We start from the raw sequence: 21065 nt of genomic DNA on the forward strand, positions 1-21065 counted from the left end.
AAGAAAAAAAAAAAAAGGTGTTACTTAATGAATTTCCTAGCTTTATTGAACCACATTGAAAATGAAACTTGCAGGTTTACCTGAAAGAATAAAGCTCTTTTTCCAAGAAGCTTATCTGAGAAGTTACACAAAAAATACTATGTCTAGGGATCCTTCTATGGAGGTCTCTGCTTTAATAGTAAAATGACTATGGCTTTTGTATGCCAGGGTGCCCTTTGTTGTACAATGATACTGCCAAATCTGCAACTGCTTGTTTGAGAAACAGGAAAAACATAAATCAGCATCACACAGCCTGTCTTTGCCTAATGAGGAGTGTAGATTCAATAATTTATAGAATTCTGTAAATCTGCTTTTTTTCTGTGGTATTTGCCCTTTTCCCCCATTCTCCTATTGAAATTTGCTGGCGGTGGCATCTAGTTCTCTAGGGATTTCAATTGATCTTCTTGCACGACAACATCTATTTCCAATCTTGTTACCGTGAACCAGAGAGCAGGGCTGAGGTGGGGGATGTAAATAGTCCGAGTACAGTTTGCTAAGAGAGGCCTCAGAGCCATCTCTGGAGGGCAGGAGGCGCTCCAGCCCTGGGGGGGACAGGGAGTCACCAGGCCCAAGCAGAAGGACCACGGTGTCAGAGGCATGTCACGAACCAGACAGAGGAGTCTAGAACCTGCCGGCTCCGCAGCAGGGTGACCTGTTCCACTCCATGGGTTCTCTACACAAGACAGTCCAGCTTCCCCTTTCCAAAGGTGTGTTTAAGCTATCAAGGATGTTGAAAAAGCTGTGATGGAGGATCTACAGGGAAAAAAAAGCAACTCCCCATCCCCAAAAAACCAACCAACCAAAACAAAACAACCCCCCCAAACCTAATACAAATTAAATCAGAGGAATAATTTCTACAGCAGCTTTCTGGCGCATGTAATGTGTCTTTTTACAACCTCCCATTATCAGATGACAAAGATTGATCAGCTAACACAGTGACCACTGCAGGAGGGTGACGGTGCAAGCTTGGGTGTCGTGCTTGTGTCACCAAGCCTGGGTGGGGAAAGGCGCTCAGGCTGCTGCTGACAGCCCTGTCCCTCGGCGGCACCCCTTTGTCTGACACCGTCCTCCCGGCCCTGGCACGGAGGTCCCTTTGCTCCAGCACAGCACGTGCTTCCCCCCGTTTAATTCCAGACCTGATGTCACGACCGAAGCCCGTTACGCGGTCCCCGCCGCTGGCCTGTTTCTCCGACAGGCCGGCAGCACCCCGACTCGGGGCTTTGCTCGGCGCACCGGGGCCGGCCGCGGGAGGGACGGCGAGGTGCCGAGCCGAGCCCCGGCGCCGCCCCGCCGCTGCGCGCAGAGGGCCGCAGCCGCGCTCGGCGGAGCATCCCTGCGCCGGCCGCCCCTCAGCCGCTCCCGGCGCCTGTGCCCGCACCTGTGCCCGGGCCCGTGGCGCTGCGCGGGGCCGCCCGCCGCAGGTGGGTACGGCCGGCGGAGGGCACCTTGGCCGGCGGGCGGGGGCGGGGGGCGGCGCGGCGGGGCTGCGGCTGCCCGCCCCCTCCCTCCTTCCCTCCCTCCGTCAGGCGGGCGGGGAGCTGCGGCGGGAGGGAGCGGGAGCGGCGGGGCGCAGCCTCCCGGGCCGCAGCGGGGATGCGCCGCGGATCCCGGCCAGGAGGTGGGCGCGGAGCGGCGGCGCTGGGGGCGCGGGTGCGGGGCCGGAGCGGCGGGCCGGGCCGGGCCGGGCCGGGCAGGGCAGTGCGGGGAGTCCCGGGTCGGGCGGCGGCGGAGCCGGGCTCGGCGGGCGCTGCGCGGGGCCGGTGCCGCGGCGGGGCGCGGCGGTGCCGCCGGGGGAGGCGGGAGCGGCTGGGGCGGCGGCGGTGAGCCCGGGGCCGGGGCAGGGGCTGGGGCCCGGCACCGCCGTGGCTCTGAGGCCCCGGGGCGCAGCCGGAGCATCCGGACCGGGGGGGCCGGGCCGGGGTTACGTAACGGCATCCGCGCAGAGAGATGCGCCGGTGTCAGCCCCGGCTTCCCTGGCTCTCCCCGAAGTCGTGATTTTTTTCGCCCTTGCCTGCAGGGCAATTTAAAATACTCCAGTAAACTGTGTGGTCTGTGAGGTTCGGTTGCAGATTAGCTATTGCCAAGTTGCTGCACTCTTAGGATACCTTTTTGTTTTCATTCTGTTTCTCTCCAAAAAAGGCAGGAACGGCCTGTGTTCTCAATTTGCTAGCAAGGCTGAAAATCCCTTCCAAGTACTTTGAAGATGTATTCATTAAAATTGATGTTTGGAAATCATGTGTTTGCCCAAAGTGCTGATGCTTAAAATGACTTTATGACGTGGGTTTTGCCATTGGCTCGTCATTTCATGTCAGATTCTAATTGCTGTCGTGTGCTGGGAGGATACATTGGTGATTTTCTTCCGGGAAGCTTCAGCAATGCAGGTACCATGGACTAACAGTAACTGAAACAAAATCCTTGCCGGACTTCTCAGAGCAAATTAGGAAGCCAAGGTCAAATAGCGAACGTCAGTGTAACTTGCATGGGTTAGCCTGAGAGAACAAAAGTATTCACAAATCTTAATTGAGAGTTTAAGTGAAAAGTGTTCCTTAAATAGACTATTACTCAGTAGATGAAAAAAAATGCTTAGTGAAGGTGTGAGGAAATTGCTATTTTAGGACTACAATTAACTATATCAGCTCAATTTTAATGGAACTAGTACATTTAATTGCATTCCTAACAGATTTTCTGTTCTCTAGATGATTAACTTGCAGAATGATACCAGCTCAAAGATTAAAATCTCATCAAGTATCTAATGGTTTCTCTACAGTGTAATTGTGTTTGGTTTATAATAGTTCTTTTCTAATAACCAGCCTTTGCCCATACAGATGTAGATACTATAATTAGTCTTTTTATCTTGGTGTTAATGACATGACCTTGACCTTTAGAGGTTAAACAGATGTCGTTGTTACGGATCTTATATGTTTAGTGAAGCATTTTTTGCATATATAATAAATACTGTTTTCTTTTATTTTTGTTTAAAAACTACACAAGGAGACTACTTTATCTTTTCTCTCCACCTTAGATAAATTAACAGAGATGTGTACAACATTGATTATTGAAAACTGTAACAGGTTTATATTTAAACAACCTTTTCTTTCCAAGTACATGGCAGGATGTATAACTGGAAAACAATATTGGAGGGTTTGTTACTGAAGATTCCCCAAACATTTCCCCTTGCTACTGAAGGCTGAAAGAGGTACCCTTTGTTGCAGGGTACAACATGTAGTTCATTAAGCATGTTTCTTCCACTTCCCATTAATTTGCTATTGTGCTCCCAGATCCTCCAGAGCCCTTAGAGCTATGCTGTTGGGGGCCTTCTCTGCAGCCTTGCTTATTGCTGGAATATTTTTGCTTTTAGCCCATTCTGGGAGCTCATTCATCAATATCTGTGATGTGAACATTGGTTTGCATATACTTGTAGGAACACGCGTGGGTTTTTTTTCCAAGTGCTGGTGTTGAAGGGCTCTGTACTCTGTATATATGCTCAGATGTGTTTTTATACAGCCATCAAAAACACAACTTTACTCACAGGTGTCAGAGTTTCTCTGCGTCTGAGAAGTGATTTGGACATTATTACAGAGCTGCCATGGCTGTGGAAAGTTAAAGCTCTGTGACTTGTGTGATAGGGCAGTCCCTGGCCTCCTGCGCTATTGCAAATGGTGGTAGGCATCGGTCTGCTCTCCTTTTCTTCTTCTTTCTCCAGTCCACTATGAAGATGAGCAGAGGGTGTTCATACTTTAGTCCTCTTGCAGAGGTGTGTGTGATTGTGTATGTGTGCACCCCTGGGTGCTGTACATTTCAGCTCAGCCACAGCCTACCAATGGATTTCTTAGTGCAGTGGAAGGGAATGTTTTGCTCTTGTTCTTCCAAGTTCATGGGATATCAGCAAGGGCTTTTCCCTGGGAATTTATGCTACTTTACCACGGGGCTTTGTCTCAGGAGGGCTGTATTTCTTAAGGGACTTTAGTCAGTCTTCTGTGCCTGTGCCATGCTGGAGAATCTGCTGTCCCTGCTGTGGGAGACAGGAGGGAACTGCCAGCCCTTTGCTGCTGAAGATGTGTGTGTTTATATTTTTAATGTGTGTGTATGTATAAAATGAGCCTGTCCTAACAATTTAATTAGCCCCTGTGCCTCATGGATAGGGCAGCAAATACTTGTACATCACTCCCGTGTTTTCAAATATTTTTTTAAAACACTGAACAATTCAAATAGTTCCTAGAGATTTCTGGGAGTTTGTTTTTGTTTTTTTTTTCTTTTCCTTGTAACTAAATGTTTTCTGGTTTTGAAGCTTTTGACTATTCTGGTATGGGAAAAGGCAGCGGTTTCTGTAGATAATTTTCATGGGAAATGTTACTCTAGGTAATTAGACTTCAAAAAGGAATTTCTCCAAGAATTTCCTTCAGGCTTGTGTTTCTTTCGTAAGTTAAGTTTAATGAGATTTAAAAAAAACTTCACAGTGGAATACTAAAGTAAATGCTTACTTTTTTGGGGGGGGGAGGGGCATGTGTGTGTGTGTTTGTGTGTTGAATTTGCCATATCAACATAGGTGTTGAAGGAAGCAAGCAAAAGGTACAGTATGATTGTGAAGGATGCAGGTGTTAAAATGATGCATTGGATCCTTTACATCAGTACAGTAGAGCATAGATCTGGGATTGCTTTGTTATGAAAACAAGTCAACCCAAAGTAGGTAATATTTGTCTAAGAATGATCTAAAGATCGATTTCAAGAAACCTTATCTTGGAATGTGATACACTTTTTCAGATGATGAACTGAAACATTTCTCAACAGAAAATCTAACAAGCTCAGGTTGTCCAAAGAAGAGTCTGTATGAAACCTGTGCCATGGAGTAAAGCCTACCTGCTCAGACAGAGGAGGCCTTGGCTACATCTACCCAGCAGCAGCTGACCTGGTCAATCCTGGAAAATGAAAAGCAATAGAAGGATTTTGCACTGTAGCAGTTCCTGCTTCCTGTAAAATGTTTGCAGTGGGAGCCTAAAGAGTTACAGAAACCTTGGTGGTGACTGCTAATTGACCTTAGATATGGGCAGTGGTATTGGTGGGACTTTCATGGCTCACGCTGACAGTTTAAATGAGAAAGGGCTAAATAATAAATAAATGAGAAAGAAATTTAAGCAGTAGCCCCAGGTGTGGGGGAGCGTGACAAGGGCCATGCCACTTGGAAGGGAACAGCTTGGTGTGAGGGCCAGGCCATTGGTCAGGACTTGGACTCACTGAGCAGCTGGAGTGAGCATTCTGTTCCTCAGGGTCCCTTGTGGCGCGGTCACCTGGATCTTGACTTTTGTGTATCATGGAGTAGACAAGCTGGGATAGAAATGATGCACTCATCCTGCTTAATATGACAGGACTTTGTTTTATTCAGATTATGTGATGCAGTGGTGTCTCTCAGTTCTTGTTGCTACCTCAGCCTCTTCCACTGTGACAAACCCAGTACGGATAAGGTGATATTAATAATAAGGTGATGGAATTTGTTAATAATTTGTTAATAATAAGGTGATGGAATTTGGATCAAGAGAAGTTTCGGTTAACATCCTACAGGAATGGTTCCAGGCTGATGTTTCCTCTCTGCCTTTACTGTGGCTGTCCTGTGTGTAGTCAACCTGCATCTGCAGTGGGACTGCAAGTGCACTCTTGCTCCCACTTCTACTTTATTAGGATTTTTATAGCTGAGCTTCTCAGGGATGCATGGCACTCTTTGGTCTTTTTTCAGGAAAACAGCATTTAACTGTTTCTTCTCTTCTGCCTTTGAAAATTAAATTCAACCTTGTTTGGAAAGAAATGGCAGTGTTATAGAAGTGGGAGAGAAATTAACCCAGAGAGACTGTGGCTCATCTTCCTAGATTACAATTTTTGAGATTTTAGCCACAACATAAGTTTTTTTTAATTGATTTATTTTCAGGGGAAAATGGTGGAGCTCAACCTAATTTCTTTTATAAGTTGGTGTTTAGGGAGCCAGTTAGCTGTGCTGTCCCCTGGTAAGGATAGATCTAGGGAAAATGGAAAGGCAGAATCACTGATGGAGAGCTACAGAAATGGCAAGAAATGGACTAGATAAAGGGACTTTCATCTTGAAAATGGGAAGCTGGAGTGGTTAGTTCAGCGACAAATGTTTCTTTCAGAGTAGAGTGGGTCAGCTGGGTGAGAAAGTGGTGGCTAATGGTGGAAATGATGCTTAGTTAAAAGGAAGAAGCTTTAACATAAAACAGCTTGCTGAGATCCAAAACAGCAGCAGTTGGTGTTGAGTCATCATGAAATCCCTCTGACCCCAATGTGAACATGACATATACATCCCCATGGTAAGTAATTATGTTGCTTTTCTGTTTAATGCTGTTTTAATTCTGTTTTATGCTTCTGGAATTTATTCTGTTTCTGGAGAACAAGCTTCATAAGATGCTTGCCAAAACCAGAAGGATAGGAATGATATGAAATAGAGCTGTAGAGCAGTCAGAGGATGAGTCTGTCTGTAGCCAGACAAATTATTTTTATTTTTGTGTAATGATTGAAGAATGCTGAAATCCATCTCCTTTCCCCCCCGCTTCCTGTCAGTTAAATACAAGTTGGCTTTCCACATTCACTTGTGCCTGACAACTCTGTTCTGTGTGCAACTTCTAGGAAGTATAGGCAGGTCACAGTTGCTACCTGGTGTAATATTCTTGGGTGACATAATCATGGGCAAAAATAATGCATTCTCTGACTGAAGGGAAAAAAAAGAGTTCTCTAACTCTCCTCAACTATGACCTATATTGTGTGGGTGTGCAAATATGCTGTGGAAAGCTAAATGTAAATTACATGCTGTTCCACTGAGCAGGCTTTTCTTGGTTCTCCTAATAATTGGTAGCGTGGCCGACATACAAAACCCATGGTCAGTTTGCAGTATGCAATTCAGTGACATGCAAGACAATGCAATTATTATTTGCAATGCAAAATAATCTTTAAAAAACCTAAACAAGGTATTTTCTCTAGTAGCTGCATGCTCAGCCTCTTGCCAGTCACCACAAATACTCTTTTGTGACAGGGCTTGCAGTTAATAAAAAGGGTGGCTTCTGTCTCTAATTAATACAATAATGGTTGTTCTTTCTTTTGATGTGTATTGAGGATTATTGGGGGAGGCCTCAAACCAAGTCAGAAATGAGGGTTAGAATTAGCCCAACTGACCAACCCTGAGCCCCTTACAGGACTCTCCCATAGCTCCACATGGTTGTGCAGTATCTGTGAGTTTAAGGGAAAGAAACAGCTTCAGAAGTAATCTATGATATGCTTTTTAATTGCCATGTCTGGTGATGCAGAGGTTGGGGTTGGATCTGCAGATGCTCTGAAGTGTAGCAATGACATGGCAGCTTGGGTTCATAGCTCCTGCCCTTTCCATAACGGCTGCTGTGTCTGTCTGCCTGCTGCAAATTTAAATTTTCTGAGCTACGTTTGGAAGAGGAGAGGGTGTCAGACTTTTTGCCTTTAAAATGAATGAATTCCTATTCATCAGTTTCTTTGGGTTTTCATAGTGTTTTGGCCAAAACAATGTAACATCAATCTAGAAAGAGTAGGTTCGGCTAAAACAGCTGTAATCATGTGTCCTTTCCTAAAGCTGTGATATTTTTCTTAATCCCCTTGGGTTTTAGGTTTCCAGCTGAGATGCCCAGACCTGTTCTGCAGAGACTGTGTAACAGATTGCTGTTCTTAGTTCTCCTGATGTTTTGTGCCTTGCTGAGTGCCTCATTTTTCTCCCAGCTGTATGACCTTTTTAGATCCAAGCACCCACTTGTCCTCTCTGACATGAGCACATTCTAATAGTTGGAATGTTACTCTATATGAGGACAGCACAGGGCAGGGAAGGCAGGAGGGATTGTTGCCTCCAGCTCTGATTCCTGCTGCCTGCCCAGCCCAGAGCTGTGCTGGCCCTTGGCTGCTGGCTTGTCGTGCAAAGGCACAGAGATACTATTGTTCCCTGCCACCTTATGGTATTTCTGGTGAAATTACCTTCTGATATATTCATTATTAGATTTCCCCCTCAATGTTCTTCAGCATTTTTAAAGATTTATTCAGTGTTTTCAGATTATTGTGCTTTCTTCTTAACTTTGTGAGCACTTTAGCTCAGTCATTTTGCATAAAGCTGTCAAATACCAGTCATAAACCTGTGCTGTATCTCTTTACTATTCTATATATTTGAATTATTGTAAAGTTACACAGAATTCTTTTGTAAAGTATGAATCCACTCTTTAGAATTTTCTACATTTTCTTCATTCTTTTTCACAGGTCTTTTTGTAGTAAATCAGTAAAAATAATTTCAAAGATGGAGTAAGGAATAATGCTGTGTAAAATGCAGGTAGATAGTAACAAAAACTTGATAAACATGGTGAATTTCCCCCAAGGGGAGCAGCTAGCTAACACCAAAGAAGGGGCTTTACTTACAGTAAACCAGAACTACTGAGGTTGTGGTTGATGTATATTAGGCTCATAGATCTCTATAGAAAAAAAGGCAGTATCTCATAATAAAGAAGGTTTGTTTTTTTTTTATACCATTGCATAATTTCAAAGGTAATGAACACAGTTAAAAACGGATGTTGTTTTGTGTTTTGCTTTGTCTGATTGTGGGCACTGTGCTCAGTGCTGCGAAACACTGAACGTGCTTGTGGGGGGTATAGCAGCTTCAGAGATTTTATTCTTCAACATCTATGGCAGCCTTCCCATTTTGGAAGCTAGTGGAAACAAACTGCTCTTAAGGCTGCAGATATCTTGAGGAACATACAGTTCTGCTTTCTTGGCTGATTCTTGGGTGGTTTCTCATGAAAAATGTGTCATAGCTGTGTGATATAACACTGAGAAAACCACCAACATTGCTAAATCTCTTTATAGGTGAAATTTAGTTTCTTTGAAATGTAATGAGTACTAACTTATTTTGAAACTAATTTTTTGAAATCCAAATGCACCAGGGGTGTATTCATCGCTTCTGGCTTTCCAGCACTGAGACATCTTCCACAGCTCTTGCCTCTTTATCATTCTGTCTGTCCTGCACAGGTCACTCCCCACCTGTTAATTCACTGCTCTTGGAATTCCAGACCTGTGCCCAGGCTCACTGCTCCTCCTGGTGACACAAGCATGTCCTCTTGGCCAGGCTGGTGATGCTCCGTGCCTGTTCCCTCCAGCTGCCACGCCTGTGTGTTTCTCCTGAGGTCCTTAGGGTCTCAGGAGATCCTTGGGGGGCAGTGCCAGGGGCTGGGAGTATAAAAGGAAAAAAACCTTGGAGAACAAAAGGCCTGGATACTCACAGTGCAAGCATACCAAGGAAAATAGGTTATTTTTCTACCATTTATTATGCCTAGAAGCAGTGTAAGGTGCCATTTCTTAATAGCAGCAAGTGAAATATTTTTGCACTTTAGGTTGGTGTTTCTGTCAAGGTGGGTTATACATCTCAGCCATGCCGAAGCAGATTTAAACATAATGGTGCAACTTCCAAATGCAGGTTTCTCATTTAGGAGGACAAGTCTGAACAGAAATAAATGTCTGTATGTGTTGTGGGACCCAGAAAGTAATTCAAGCAGACCTCTCTGAAATTTTTCTTTTTAAGCAGTCTTGGTATGCTGCAAAAATGAATTTAAAATCTTTAGTTACCCACAGGTAACAGCACAGAAAATCAATACTTTTTCAGCTAATGTCAATTTTTCCATTAAAAGATAAATGAGGAAGTGTGAAGCTTCCAGTCTTCTCAGACTTCTGTGTGCTTCCCAGAAAGCTGGTTTTAATTTATCTTTATGTTTTGTATAGTGTGTACTTAGTGCTTGTCATTCTCATGGCCAGCCATTGCTTGTACTTATGAATTAAACAATCAAATAATGATGCAACTGTGGTATGTTTTAAAAGCCTTTGTTCAATTAAGAGGGTGAATGTTTTATTTGAGGAAATTTAACTTTGTAGGAAACTGAAAATGATCCCTATCATGGGTTAGATTTTTACATACTTGGGAATGTGCTCATGTTATCCTTGTAGTCACTGAAATTTATCAGTGTTTAGGTACTGGTGCTTTGGAGGGTCTGGTCTCGCATTTAATTTTTATAAATAAAAATATTATGAGCCAGAATAGGCATTTTAAAAATAATTTTACAGGCTAAAACATAAATATTTGAAGGGAATGAATGGATGGTAGGTTTCAAAATTCTACTATAGACTTCTACTCTGAGTAGGCTTTTGTCTTCTGCAGGTCTGACTGGAGTGATGGGGAAGTGGAGGCCACTGCCCTGGATCTGTGGAGTGAAAAAGAAAAGGAAAATGACCTTCCTAAGTTTTTCAAATGCAAGGGCAAAGGCCTGCCTTTTAAAATAGATGCAGTTTTCCTGTTTCGGGATGCTTGTTAAAAATCAGATAAAATAAGGATTAAATTGAAATTTTCTTTCCAGAGCACTGCAATTTCCACCTGAATGCCTACAGTCTTTTTTTCCCCTCCCTTTTAAGCTCCCTTTTAGATTTTTTATAATCGGAAAGCTGTCCCAAAACATATTTATCAGGTGTCACTATGCAGCAGTAATGCAATTAACCTTACAAGTCCTTTTTACTTCCTTAGTGTATTTGCTTGGTAGTCTTTCAAGAATTGTTTTACTCCTACTTTCTGGTGTTGATTAATTTTGGAACAGGTATTGCATACAGCAGGGGAGTTTCTCTTCTGGCTGTGGGCATCTTGGCTGAGGTTACTGACACATATTTGGCTAAACGTTGATTTACCAGCTATTGTGAAGGACTGAAGAATGTTGAAAAAATTAACTGAGTTACTTAAGAAAATTACTGTTGTCCTTACAGCTGGAGTGATTTCTCCTCTCAAGGAAGAAAAAGAAATTGCAACAGAAATGGAAAGTCAGTATTGAGATAAAACAAATGTCAAGGGTGACAAAATACTGTACTATGTTGAGGTATGAAATTGTCCTAAAGGGCCTTAAAAAAGTGTCTAAGTTCAGTATCTTTGTTCATTCTGTGGCAATATACACATTAATGAAAAGTTTGAATGGAAAAACACTTCTACTCAAAGTATTGCTTTTGAGTAGAACTTGGATGCTCTAATTCAGTTTTCTGGTATAACTTTCTCAAGATATATTTATTTATGATAATGAAAGTATTATGAATGGTGATAAAAATGTTTTTGGGGTAACATTTATGTATATCACAATAGATTTTCACTGTCTAAATGATAGATGACTCAGAATCAGTGCTTTTTTTTTCTAATGAATTTACAAATACTGAGTTGTCCTTACCTGAGTTTATAATTTGTGAATGGTAACAAGGAGCAGAGGGAGAAATTTCATCTCTATTTCTATATTTATGGTATCTTTTATGGCTTTTAATATTTTATTAGCATTTTATTGTTTATACTTCTGACATTAATCTTGCATAAAGTATTGTTTTCAGGACTATTCTTATGCCTAGATGTTGCTGCCAGATAATGGTAGGAGATTTTTCAGTAAGTCAGAAATCAATAAGGCAACAGGGAGCTTAAAAAGGAGATGCTGAACTTCAAACCGTGAATTGTATGGCATTAGAAGTTCAGAAGAACCTGAGGACTTGAGTTGGAACCTCTGACACAAATTGTGAGCACATCTCCCGTGAAGGCAGGCTGAGAGAGTTGGGTTTGTTCAGCCTGGAGAAGAGAAGGCTCCAGGGAGACTTTATAGCCCCTGTCCTTACCTAAAGGGAGCCTTTTCACAGGGGTGTGTTGGCAGGACAAGGAGCAATTAAATAAACTAATAAAGGGTAGGTTAAGGTCAGATTTAAGGAAGAAATCCTTCACTATGGGGGTGGTGAGGCCCTGGCACAGGTTGCCCAGAGAAGCTGTGGCTGCCCCATCCTTGGCAGTGTTCAAGGCCAGTTTGGATAGAGCTCTGAGTAGCTCCATCAGGTCTAGTGAAAGGTGTCCCAGCCCATGGCAGAGGGTTGGAACTTTAAGGTCCCTTTTTACTCAAACCATTCTGTGATTGTATATGCAGGTATTCATTGCCTGCAAAATATGAAGTGTTCTATTCTTTTTTCTGCTTTGGTGGTGGTGCCTAAATCTTCTGTTTCATAAATGTGTGATTCCTGAAAAGAGGACACTTGTAGTTTGGTCACCAGCTTTATTCATGCAAGTTTATCACTAGAATTCTCCCCATATTTTGTTGCGCCTTTTCTGGAAAATCTAAATTTGTCACCATGTTACATGGGAATAAGAAACTCTGAGTGGGAACAGTGCTCCTTGATTTGTCAAAGTCAGTGATCAGAGGGAGGAGGAATACTTAATGAACCCAGTTTGACTGGAGTTTGTGTCAGCCAGCACATCTTCTTGGCTCAGCCAAGATCACAGATAAAATCTTATGTTGGTTGTTAACAGCAGAGTTGGAGGTGTGGATGGAATCCTGGCAACTGAGGGATTTGTGTTACGTGAGTGAAGTCAGATGTCGTCATGAAAGAAAATTTTTAGTATCCTGTCTTGAGCATGAATATACACCCAGCAGTGATAAGTGCCCCCTTTTCAGGTTGAGAATCAGTCCTAACAGAATTGCAGGTGAAGGCTGAGCTGCTTCTTTCTGAGAAATCATGATGACAGTAATTGAAACAATCAGATTTATGTTCAGCTGCTTACTGCTGGAGGTCTTTTTGTTATCTTTAACACAGTGTTAATTTAGGTCACCCTTTAGTCTAAGTAAAAGAGACCACAAATGCTTTTTCTCTTGACTCTATGTCTGTTGGACAGAATGTCTAGAGGATGCTGTTCATTTTGGTGCTAGTGTATTTTATGAAATGTCTGTTTGATATGAGAATGAAAGGGCTTTTAAAATAATTTGGTAGCTTACAGTATGCATTTACTTATTTAGGGCATCTTCCTGTATTCCTGCTTTTATGTATAGTACAAAGTCCTTAAAAAATGCTTGTTTTATTGGCAGTCATCATGGATGCGTAAGAGCAGTGAGAGCCCGTGAGTCTCTAATATCTCTGTCCTGCAGCTTGAATGGTGGATGCAGTGTCCTCCTTGAGCCCTCCTGAGATAGATGAGGAGCTGTGTGTGCAGTAAACTCGGAGGTCTGCACATAAATACTGTACAAGGAAAAGCGTCTTCCAAAAATTAGCTCATAATTGAAAACAGAATGCAAATAGAAAAAAAACCCACAAGAGTTACCTTTTTTCTTTGTAGCACCAGATTTGTGCAAGTAAAGTTGTAACTCATCATTTGCTCACACAGCTCTTCAGAAAATTAGCACACTTCTAATAGGAGTAGCTGTAGGGACAAGTCTTTAATTTTCCTGTTATTTGTCTTCTGAATACAGTCCACCAATGTCATTTGTTTCATTAATGTTTCAGAGTGCATAATAATTTATAATAGAGAAATGTGACTGCCCTTGTCTCTTCCTCCAGGCTTAAATAGCAATGTTTTGTCATATCTATTTATATTGTGTATGTTAAAGTGTCATTATGAACCTGAAAATGCCTCTGAGTATGTTTTGTGGAAGTTGAAAGCCCCTGAGTGATAATGGCAGGACATTGTTGACCTTGTTGGTGTGTTAAGTACTAGTGGCTGTGTTTTGGGATGCAGAACATCTTGATAGTCAGTTATCTGTGATGTGGGCCTCTCAGATGGTCTTGTTCAAGTGTTCTCAGTGGTAAAATTGCTTGCTTATGTTGGAGAACTGGAGTGCTTTCCTTAGATAGGGGAATATTTCTGAAAAGGTGAAACACATGGAAGGAGCCAACCACTGTGGAAATGATGGAGGCTAAGAAAGTTATTTTGCCAAAAATACTTGCAAGTACATGCAAATCTAGCTAAAAAAGCACTATATGAGAGCTTTCTGACCAGCTGTGGATAAATAAGTGCAAGATTTCTGCAGTTATATCTCTTATTCTGTCTAGTGAGAGCTATTCCCAGGCCTTGGGAACTGGGATTATCTGTGGGGGAAAAATAGTCAAGACAGCATCCTTTGAAAAATATAGCTAATGAGTTTGAAAATATTTTTTGCCTCCCCTAGACATGAAAGATGAGCACAGGCTGGATGTGGTGCATTAGATCTGCTGAGCCTGGTGTCCTGCCCACGGCAGTAACTCAGAGCAGGGAGCACAGCATCCTGCCTTTCCCTCTGCAGTTGGACTGGGAAATGTCACAGGGAGCTCAAAATACCCATTTTCCCCATCCAGTTGGTCTAGTTTCTTCCTAGACCTTAAATTTGGCATGTATATGTGCTTATTATAGGGTCCTACAGTGTGTGTAGGCTCGAAGAAACCCAGAGACATTGCATCCAGTAATGGGGGCTGGAGAAACCTTGTGGTACAGGGCAGACACCAAAGTGAAAACAGAGTAAACACAATTAAAAGAAAAATTTGGGTAATTTTCCATCCTTCTGCTAGCCTTAGAGGATAGGCTGTAAGTTTGTGCATGGCTCTGGGGCCAAGGGAAACCAGAGAGGTTCAGGTGGAACTGTGCCTCCTGTGGGCCCCACAGAAAATAGAGAGACAGTACAGGGATCCACAGAAGAGGATTTGTGACTCTGTTGGTTTAGGAAGTGCAGTTTATTGGTTTGTTGTGCTCTGGAAAATGTTTCAGTATTGTGCCTTTGCTACTGAATTTGGATTAAGTTTAACAAATATTTTTCATAAGAGGAAAAAGGGAGAAAATTTTGGAAAAATGAAATTTTATCTGAATACATTTTCAATGAAATGTTCATTTTGGTGTGTATTGATGTTTAAATGTTTTTTAACTTGAAATTTCTCTTTTCTTCCTGCTCTAGGTCTCTGAACTAAAAAAGAATCTGCTTCTCATGCAGCCAAAATAGGTTCTTTTTTCAGTTAAGGATTTGAGGTTTATGAAACATGTCAATAAACATGCCCAAGGAAAAACTTGCTTGTTCCAAAAATATCAGGCAGACTTTTCTAGTTAAGAAAAGTCATCCTAGCATATGGTGTGTTTCTTTTAAGATGCAAAATATACATATACTGAGATGAACCCTCTGGAGGAACTTTGAGGCAGTAGCTCTTGCTTTTAAAGCTTCTGTCTTCATTTGTTTCAGCAGACATTTACATTCTGAAGATTTTTCTTTCCAATGTCTAAAAGATATTCGTGGTGCCCTGCCAAACTGTTGTTGACAATCTGTTCCTTGTAGGACACTGTTATATATAAATAGCGCCTTTTTTTATATCTAATTTTTTCAAGCCAGGAGAAACATTCAGATTTGCTTTCAGCATGAGTCTAGAATAACATTGTCTCTGGCATAGTAGTTGTTGTAGTCTTGTATGACAACTGTTGTACACATTGTTTTACATGACTGAGGCTGCAGAGTGGGGTTTCTGTGTGATTGACGTGTTTGTGCTTGTAGGGCTGCCTGATGGGTATTTTCAGTGCCTCACTTGCTGTGGCAGTAACCTGTGTTCAGTGCCGCCACGCCACTGTGACCTTCAGACAGACCAGCAAAAAAAAATCCATCTTGTTTTCTCAGCATCCCAAAAGACAATTAGGAATGGTTGCCTGAGCAACATAACATCGTTGTCCAGTGCCACAGGGATGGCTGTGATGCCAGTTGGACTGTTCTCCCAGAAATGGCACGCTTCCATGCACAAAACAGTGCACTAGCAAAGGAATGTTTTTGCTTCCCATTTGTTTTTCATCTTTGCTTGGACTCTCTTCTGCTGAAGTGGTAGAAAATAAGCAAAGGCACAGAGTAAACAGAGGAGTAGAGGATAAAAAAAAAGGGCAACATGAACAAAGAAAGGAATCCTGTGGGAAAGAGAGGTGGGGATGCTCTGCATTTTGGATATAGGAACAAAGCAGTGGAAAAAATCTGGCAGAAAAGATTGTCAATGTGGAATAAGAACTTAAACAGAATAAAATCATTTAGAAAAGGAATGAGGGAGAAAGAAAACATGGGCAATGCTGGAGGAGCAGTGTAAATGGGTAAAAATGGGAAATATCTTTTTTTTCAAGCATGCAATAGCTCTTACATTAAAGCTGTATTAACTAATGAGATTTGTTAAATCTGTTTTGCTAAAAAAATCTATTTCAGGTTTTGGTGTTATTATTTGTTTTAGTTTTCGTTAATGATAAAGAAACAAACAGACTTATTGATGCTTTGATACTTGGGTAAGTTTCCCTAAAACAAAACCTACCAAAGATCTCTTCTGGATGCAGGTTGCTTATCGATCTTGTGTGGTTACAGCCCACTTGTATTTTGCAGCCAACAGCTCACAAGGGAGCAATATGGCTGGTATCACATCTGTCTGCCTTTTTTCTTCTCAGCTTGAATGAAGAACTACCTATTTACAGCTAGGATAACTGTGGGGAGGCCTTGGCACCCGTCCAGACAAAGGGCTCACAGTCACGTCTCTACATCACACAGGGATGCTGTAGCTACTTTCCTGCTGTTAACCCACCTAATTTTCCTTGTTTTATACATACATAACCTGTGAATTTTTGGATAGCTTATGTGCTGTATGAAATACTTGTTCCATCTGTTCAGAGCATTTGAGCTTTATAACAAATTCAGAGCAATTCATAGATTTAGAACTTGAGTATTTTTTTCAGCCAGTAAAGAATTACATGGAAGTCTTTGAAAATAAAAGCTAAGCAATGAGAAGAGAATAACACAATTAACTTAATAGGAAATAAGGAATATTGAAGCTAGATGGTTTTTAAGGTCCCTTCCATCCCAGACCATTCTATAATTCTACAAAATATTTTCTTTCAATGTTTTTCCCGAGTGGCGTGTATGTGTTTGAATTTTAACTACCTGAGGTCTCCTTAAGAGTCAGTTTCTTCTGCCACTTAGGTGCTAGTTCTTCAGTTTTTACAGAAATATATTCCTTGTCCAGAAGTGTTTGTGTTCTACTTTAACAGCTTTTCCTCTATGTAATTTTATTATGAATTATTTAATCTTTAAAGTTTTTATTTTTTCCTCTCTGGTAGCATGGTTTGATGACATCAACAAAATCTGTTACATTGAGGTGTGTTCTGATATATTAAAATCTCATTTTTGCTGGTTGCTGTAGTACTCTGCACTATCAGATGCTTTTAGTGTGGCTGCTACTGTGAGCAGTCACAATGACAAAGGACTTGTGCATGTGCAACTGGGTTTAGAAATCAGAGTGCAGAGGTTTATATGTTACAGAGCTCTAATGCCAGCTACAGCAAAGCTCATCTCTCTTCCCTAAGTAGCTTAATAGTTGACATGAATTTATTTGCTTCTTTCATGGTCTCCAACTTCTGTTTTTGTCTTTTTTATATTGTAATCTCACCAGCATCTCCTTGTGTTATCGCGTGATGGTCTTAAGGAAAGGTGAAGTTGTGATTGCCCCATCAGCTTCTTATACAACTATCAGCTACCAAAGTAACAGAAAATGATAAACCCACTCCATAAAAGTACCTATACAGGTTTCCCTTCCTGTGTCTCGAAATTAAGTTTTCAGAATATCCCTCTTAAAAGGACCTGTCTTTTTCTATTACAGCATCTGCACTTGGTTAGGGTTCCTTTTTTGCCCCGTGAAGCTTGTTTATAAAGCTTGAACCAATTGCAGTGACTAGGCACATGAAACAGCCACCCCACTGTAGGAATGGGAGCAGGTTTGTTGTAAGAGCTTCGAGTCTGCCATTGAGAAGTGTTATTTATTTAAATTCAAGTCTAAATCAAGGCTAAATGCAGATTTTGGAGGTTAATTTTAGGATCCATCTAGCTAAAAAAATACTCTTATGTCTAAGGTAAAACTAAATAAAATTAAAATATTATGTTTGGTTACATTGTCCTCAGGATAAAGCATATCTGTTTATATAACTAGAGATATTTATTTATTTATTTGAATGAAGAACAGTACATTTTTGAAGTGTAGTTGCTGATAAAATTCTTCATATCTTTAAATGAAGATATGTGTAAACATTATAAATAATAAGCAGAGGGACCTAGGTAATAGAATATTGAGGTAATAGAATAAATTTTACTGAACTATTTTGGTTTTTTATCTTTCTGCCTTGGAATATAAATCTCTTTTATGGTGTGTGCACATAAAGATTTATAATTTTTGTCTCTTGACTAAAAATATAAATATATATAAAAATAAGGAAAGGGTTTATTTAGTCTTTACTACAAAAATTGGTTACTTTGTACTTTGCAAAGCTGTATATTTTATGGGTTGTTCAGTAAATTCTAAGTCCTACACCTAGAATTTTTGGTGTTTAAAAAATACATTTATGATGGTCTCCTTTTGAAAAATAAAATTATGATTCCATAATTGTAGAAATATTTTTTCCTCTTCCATTATCTCCTCTACATGCAGCCTATATGATCTTACTTTCCATTCTTCTGACCCCATATTTCTCAGAAGATCTCTATGTATTATTATTTTTATTAGATGAAAATAGAATTCTGGATACATTCTCTGTATGTCTGCTATTAATGTGATTGGGAATGGGTTCTATGGGCTTTTAAAGTTTATTTATTTATTTGTGAGTGCTCCTATGCTGGAGTGCCTTGTCATATGCAAGTGAAGTGGCTGGGTGAGTCACTGTGGTGTTCAAGTCAGATTACAGTCAGCCTCTGCCATCTTACTCAACTCTTTGGTGGTGTGTGGTCACTGCTAATGAGTCATCTCTCTCAGCTTCCCTGATAAATTCCTCTTATTTCTGAAAAGTTTGTTGCCGTGGCAGATACAGATCAAATTGGGATGGAATATTTGCTAAGATGCATGCCATAACTGAGAGCTGCTCTCAGCACTGGCTGCAGAACTTCTGTGTGTGGTGCAGTTTAAAATATGCTTCTAGGATTACACTTAAAACTTTTTTTAATCACTACATAATGAGTTTTTATATTTGAAATTAGTCAAATAACTTTTTTTTCAGGCAACTCTCAGAACAGAGCTGCACTTTTATAGGCATTAGGGAATTTTTAAGACTAGGAATAGATAATGGGTGTCTTGCTTGTTGTGCTACATGAGACAACAGAAAAACCTCCACTTACAATTCTTGCGACCATCTAATTGATCTGCACTGTATCATCTGCAATAATTCTACTCTCTGCTTACACCAATTCCATTTAGAAACATAAGACAAGCAGAAGTAACTATTGCAAATGTGGAATATGTAAGATTTTCTTACGAAAGGATGTCCTTTGATGTTTTATCTTTGTATACTTTCCAGCCTAAATAGCAAGAAGGGAGATTTGATGTGTGAAACAGAGAGCTGCCAACAAGCTCCAAGTGATGTCTAGGTGTTAGAAACACCAATTACTTGTTGGTAGAATTGCCTTGTTAAGGTTTAAGGCTTGACATGCATCAGTGATCTCAGTGGGTTACCAAAGCTTGGGAAGAAGGGTAGTGGACACAAAGAGATAGGGAAGAAACTAATAAAACAAATACAGCAACTGTGCTGGATCAGCTCTGGCTGGGTAAGAGGTGCTTCCAGCAGGGGGAGGTCAGGACCGACTCACGGATCACCGACCCAGAAAGTCACCCACTCAACGAAGTGAGAGAGCCCATGGACTGTTTAGCATATGAAATGAGAGAATCATTAGCTAACAGAAGATAGAAAACCGAGTAATAAGAGAGCTATGCAACTTGTATTCAAATTCCTTTGTTTGCTAAAATGTACAAGTTGCAAAAAGTTTTGCTAGTAGGTGTGCTTGATTTGGGGAATACCACCAAGCACCCAGGCTTGCCAGCTCTGTCTCTCAAGTGTGTCATTGTTGGTTAGTTGCACACTGGGTAATGAGACTGAATTTTGTGGGCAACAAAACCACCCATGTTATTGAATGACATCATATGCAGTTCTGCAGTGGGCAATAATTCCTGAACATGTGTAAAAATACCTGCTGTGGCCAAAAGTCAGAAATACACCCAACATCATAAATCCTATTGTATAAAAATCCCAGAGATAAAAGCATGAATTATGCTACCATGAAAGCAAGCCTATCACCATTGTCTTGAGGTACCCCAGTGCCTTGGAGGCATATGCCCCAGCAAGGAGCTCATACTCACATATCACATGCCTTTCTCCTTTCTTTCTTTCTTTCTGAATTCTGAACAACAATGATGCTGTATTCTGAACAATAATGCTATACAGTTGATCAGTGAATATGAGCATGTGAAGAGCTTTTCAGAAATAGTAATTTGATTAAATGTACTAAGGGAAAACAATTTTTTGTGATATTTAGAATACTCAGTTTTCCATTTTGGTACTTGAATAATTATGACTAGAATACTTTCCCAAAGAAGTAACAATACAGCAATTGGCTCGAAATTCTGAGGGGCTTTTTCTTTGATGATTTTTGTGTGGCATGTATGAAGGTGCTCTTTAAGTGATTTGTAGTTTGCCTTAGCCTGGAGCTGCTGCACCCTTATCTCCCATGTGGCTTCAAAGACTTGGCTTGTAGCATTGCAGATGTAAAGATGATGTATTTGGTCATTATGTGCTCTATTTGTTCTGGCTCTAATAGTGGCTTTTCTGGTTCAAGAAAGGCAATGCAAGCAGCAGCTGCGGCTCTGTAGCAGTTTTGCAGTAGCTTCAATCTTCATAAGTGTGTCTCTGCTTCTTTGTCTGATGTGTGAATATGCTACTTGGATAATTGATCTGGACTTCTGTGATGACAGTTGTCATGTGTAGAAATAGTATTTGTATAGGAATTGTCTAGTGATGCTTGTAGGTGGTCAGGAAGTGGTGGCATTTCTGGTGATGCTAGTTAGTTCCTGGAAAGAAGCCTTGCTCTTGTAGCTCCCTGCATATTTCAACCTTCATTTGTAGTTCAGAAGGACAGTGTGTCTCAATATAGGTGTGGTGTTCTTCCCTTTTTCTGAAGTTTTGTCAACACTTCAGTTTTAAAACATTTAAGAAACCATCTCAATTAGGATGCATTTTTTCCTATTACAGGATTAAAATCTGTCTATTAGAGAAAAAGTATTTGTGGCCTTTCAGCCCACCAGATGGGCAAACAGTAAAAGTCTAAAGCATTCCAGGATAAATATTTCAAATTAGAATAGTTAGTCACTGTGACTAAAACTCTTAATTTTTCTGTGTACCTGTAGAGTTTAGGACA

The 21065-nt window shown here is 41.0% G+C and overlaps 1 protein-coding gene across 9 annotated transcripts in view; it reads left to right on the top strand.

Moving 5' to 3' along the window:
• Positions 1 to 1185: 1185 nt before the first annotated feature.
• Positions 1186 to 21065, top strand: part of OSBPL6 (oxysterol binding protein like 6) — a 96813-nt gene continuing 76933 nt past the window's right edge. For 6 of the 9 annotated variants that reach the window (XM_038142826.1, XM_038142834.1, XM_038142832.1 and 3 more), the window contains exon 1: positions 1550 to 1657. The gene's annotated coding sequence lies outside the window, so the exon portion shown is untranslated. Of the gene's footprint in view, positions 1461 to 1549; positions 1658 to 1843; positions 2421 to 14753; positions 15785 to 21065 lie in introns of those variants that run through there. The other 3 variants (XM_038142827.1, XM_038142830.1, XM_038142831.1) reach the window with 3 other exon arrangements.

The sequence above is a fragment of the Motacilla alba genome, chromosome 7, assembly GCF_015832195.1.
Source record: "Motacilla alba alba isolate MOTALB_02 chromosome 7, Motacilla_alba_V1.0_pri, whole genome shotgun sequence".
NCBI lineage: Eukaryota > Metazoa > Chordata > Aves > Passeriformes > Motacillidae > Motacilla > Motacilla alba.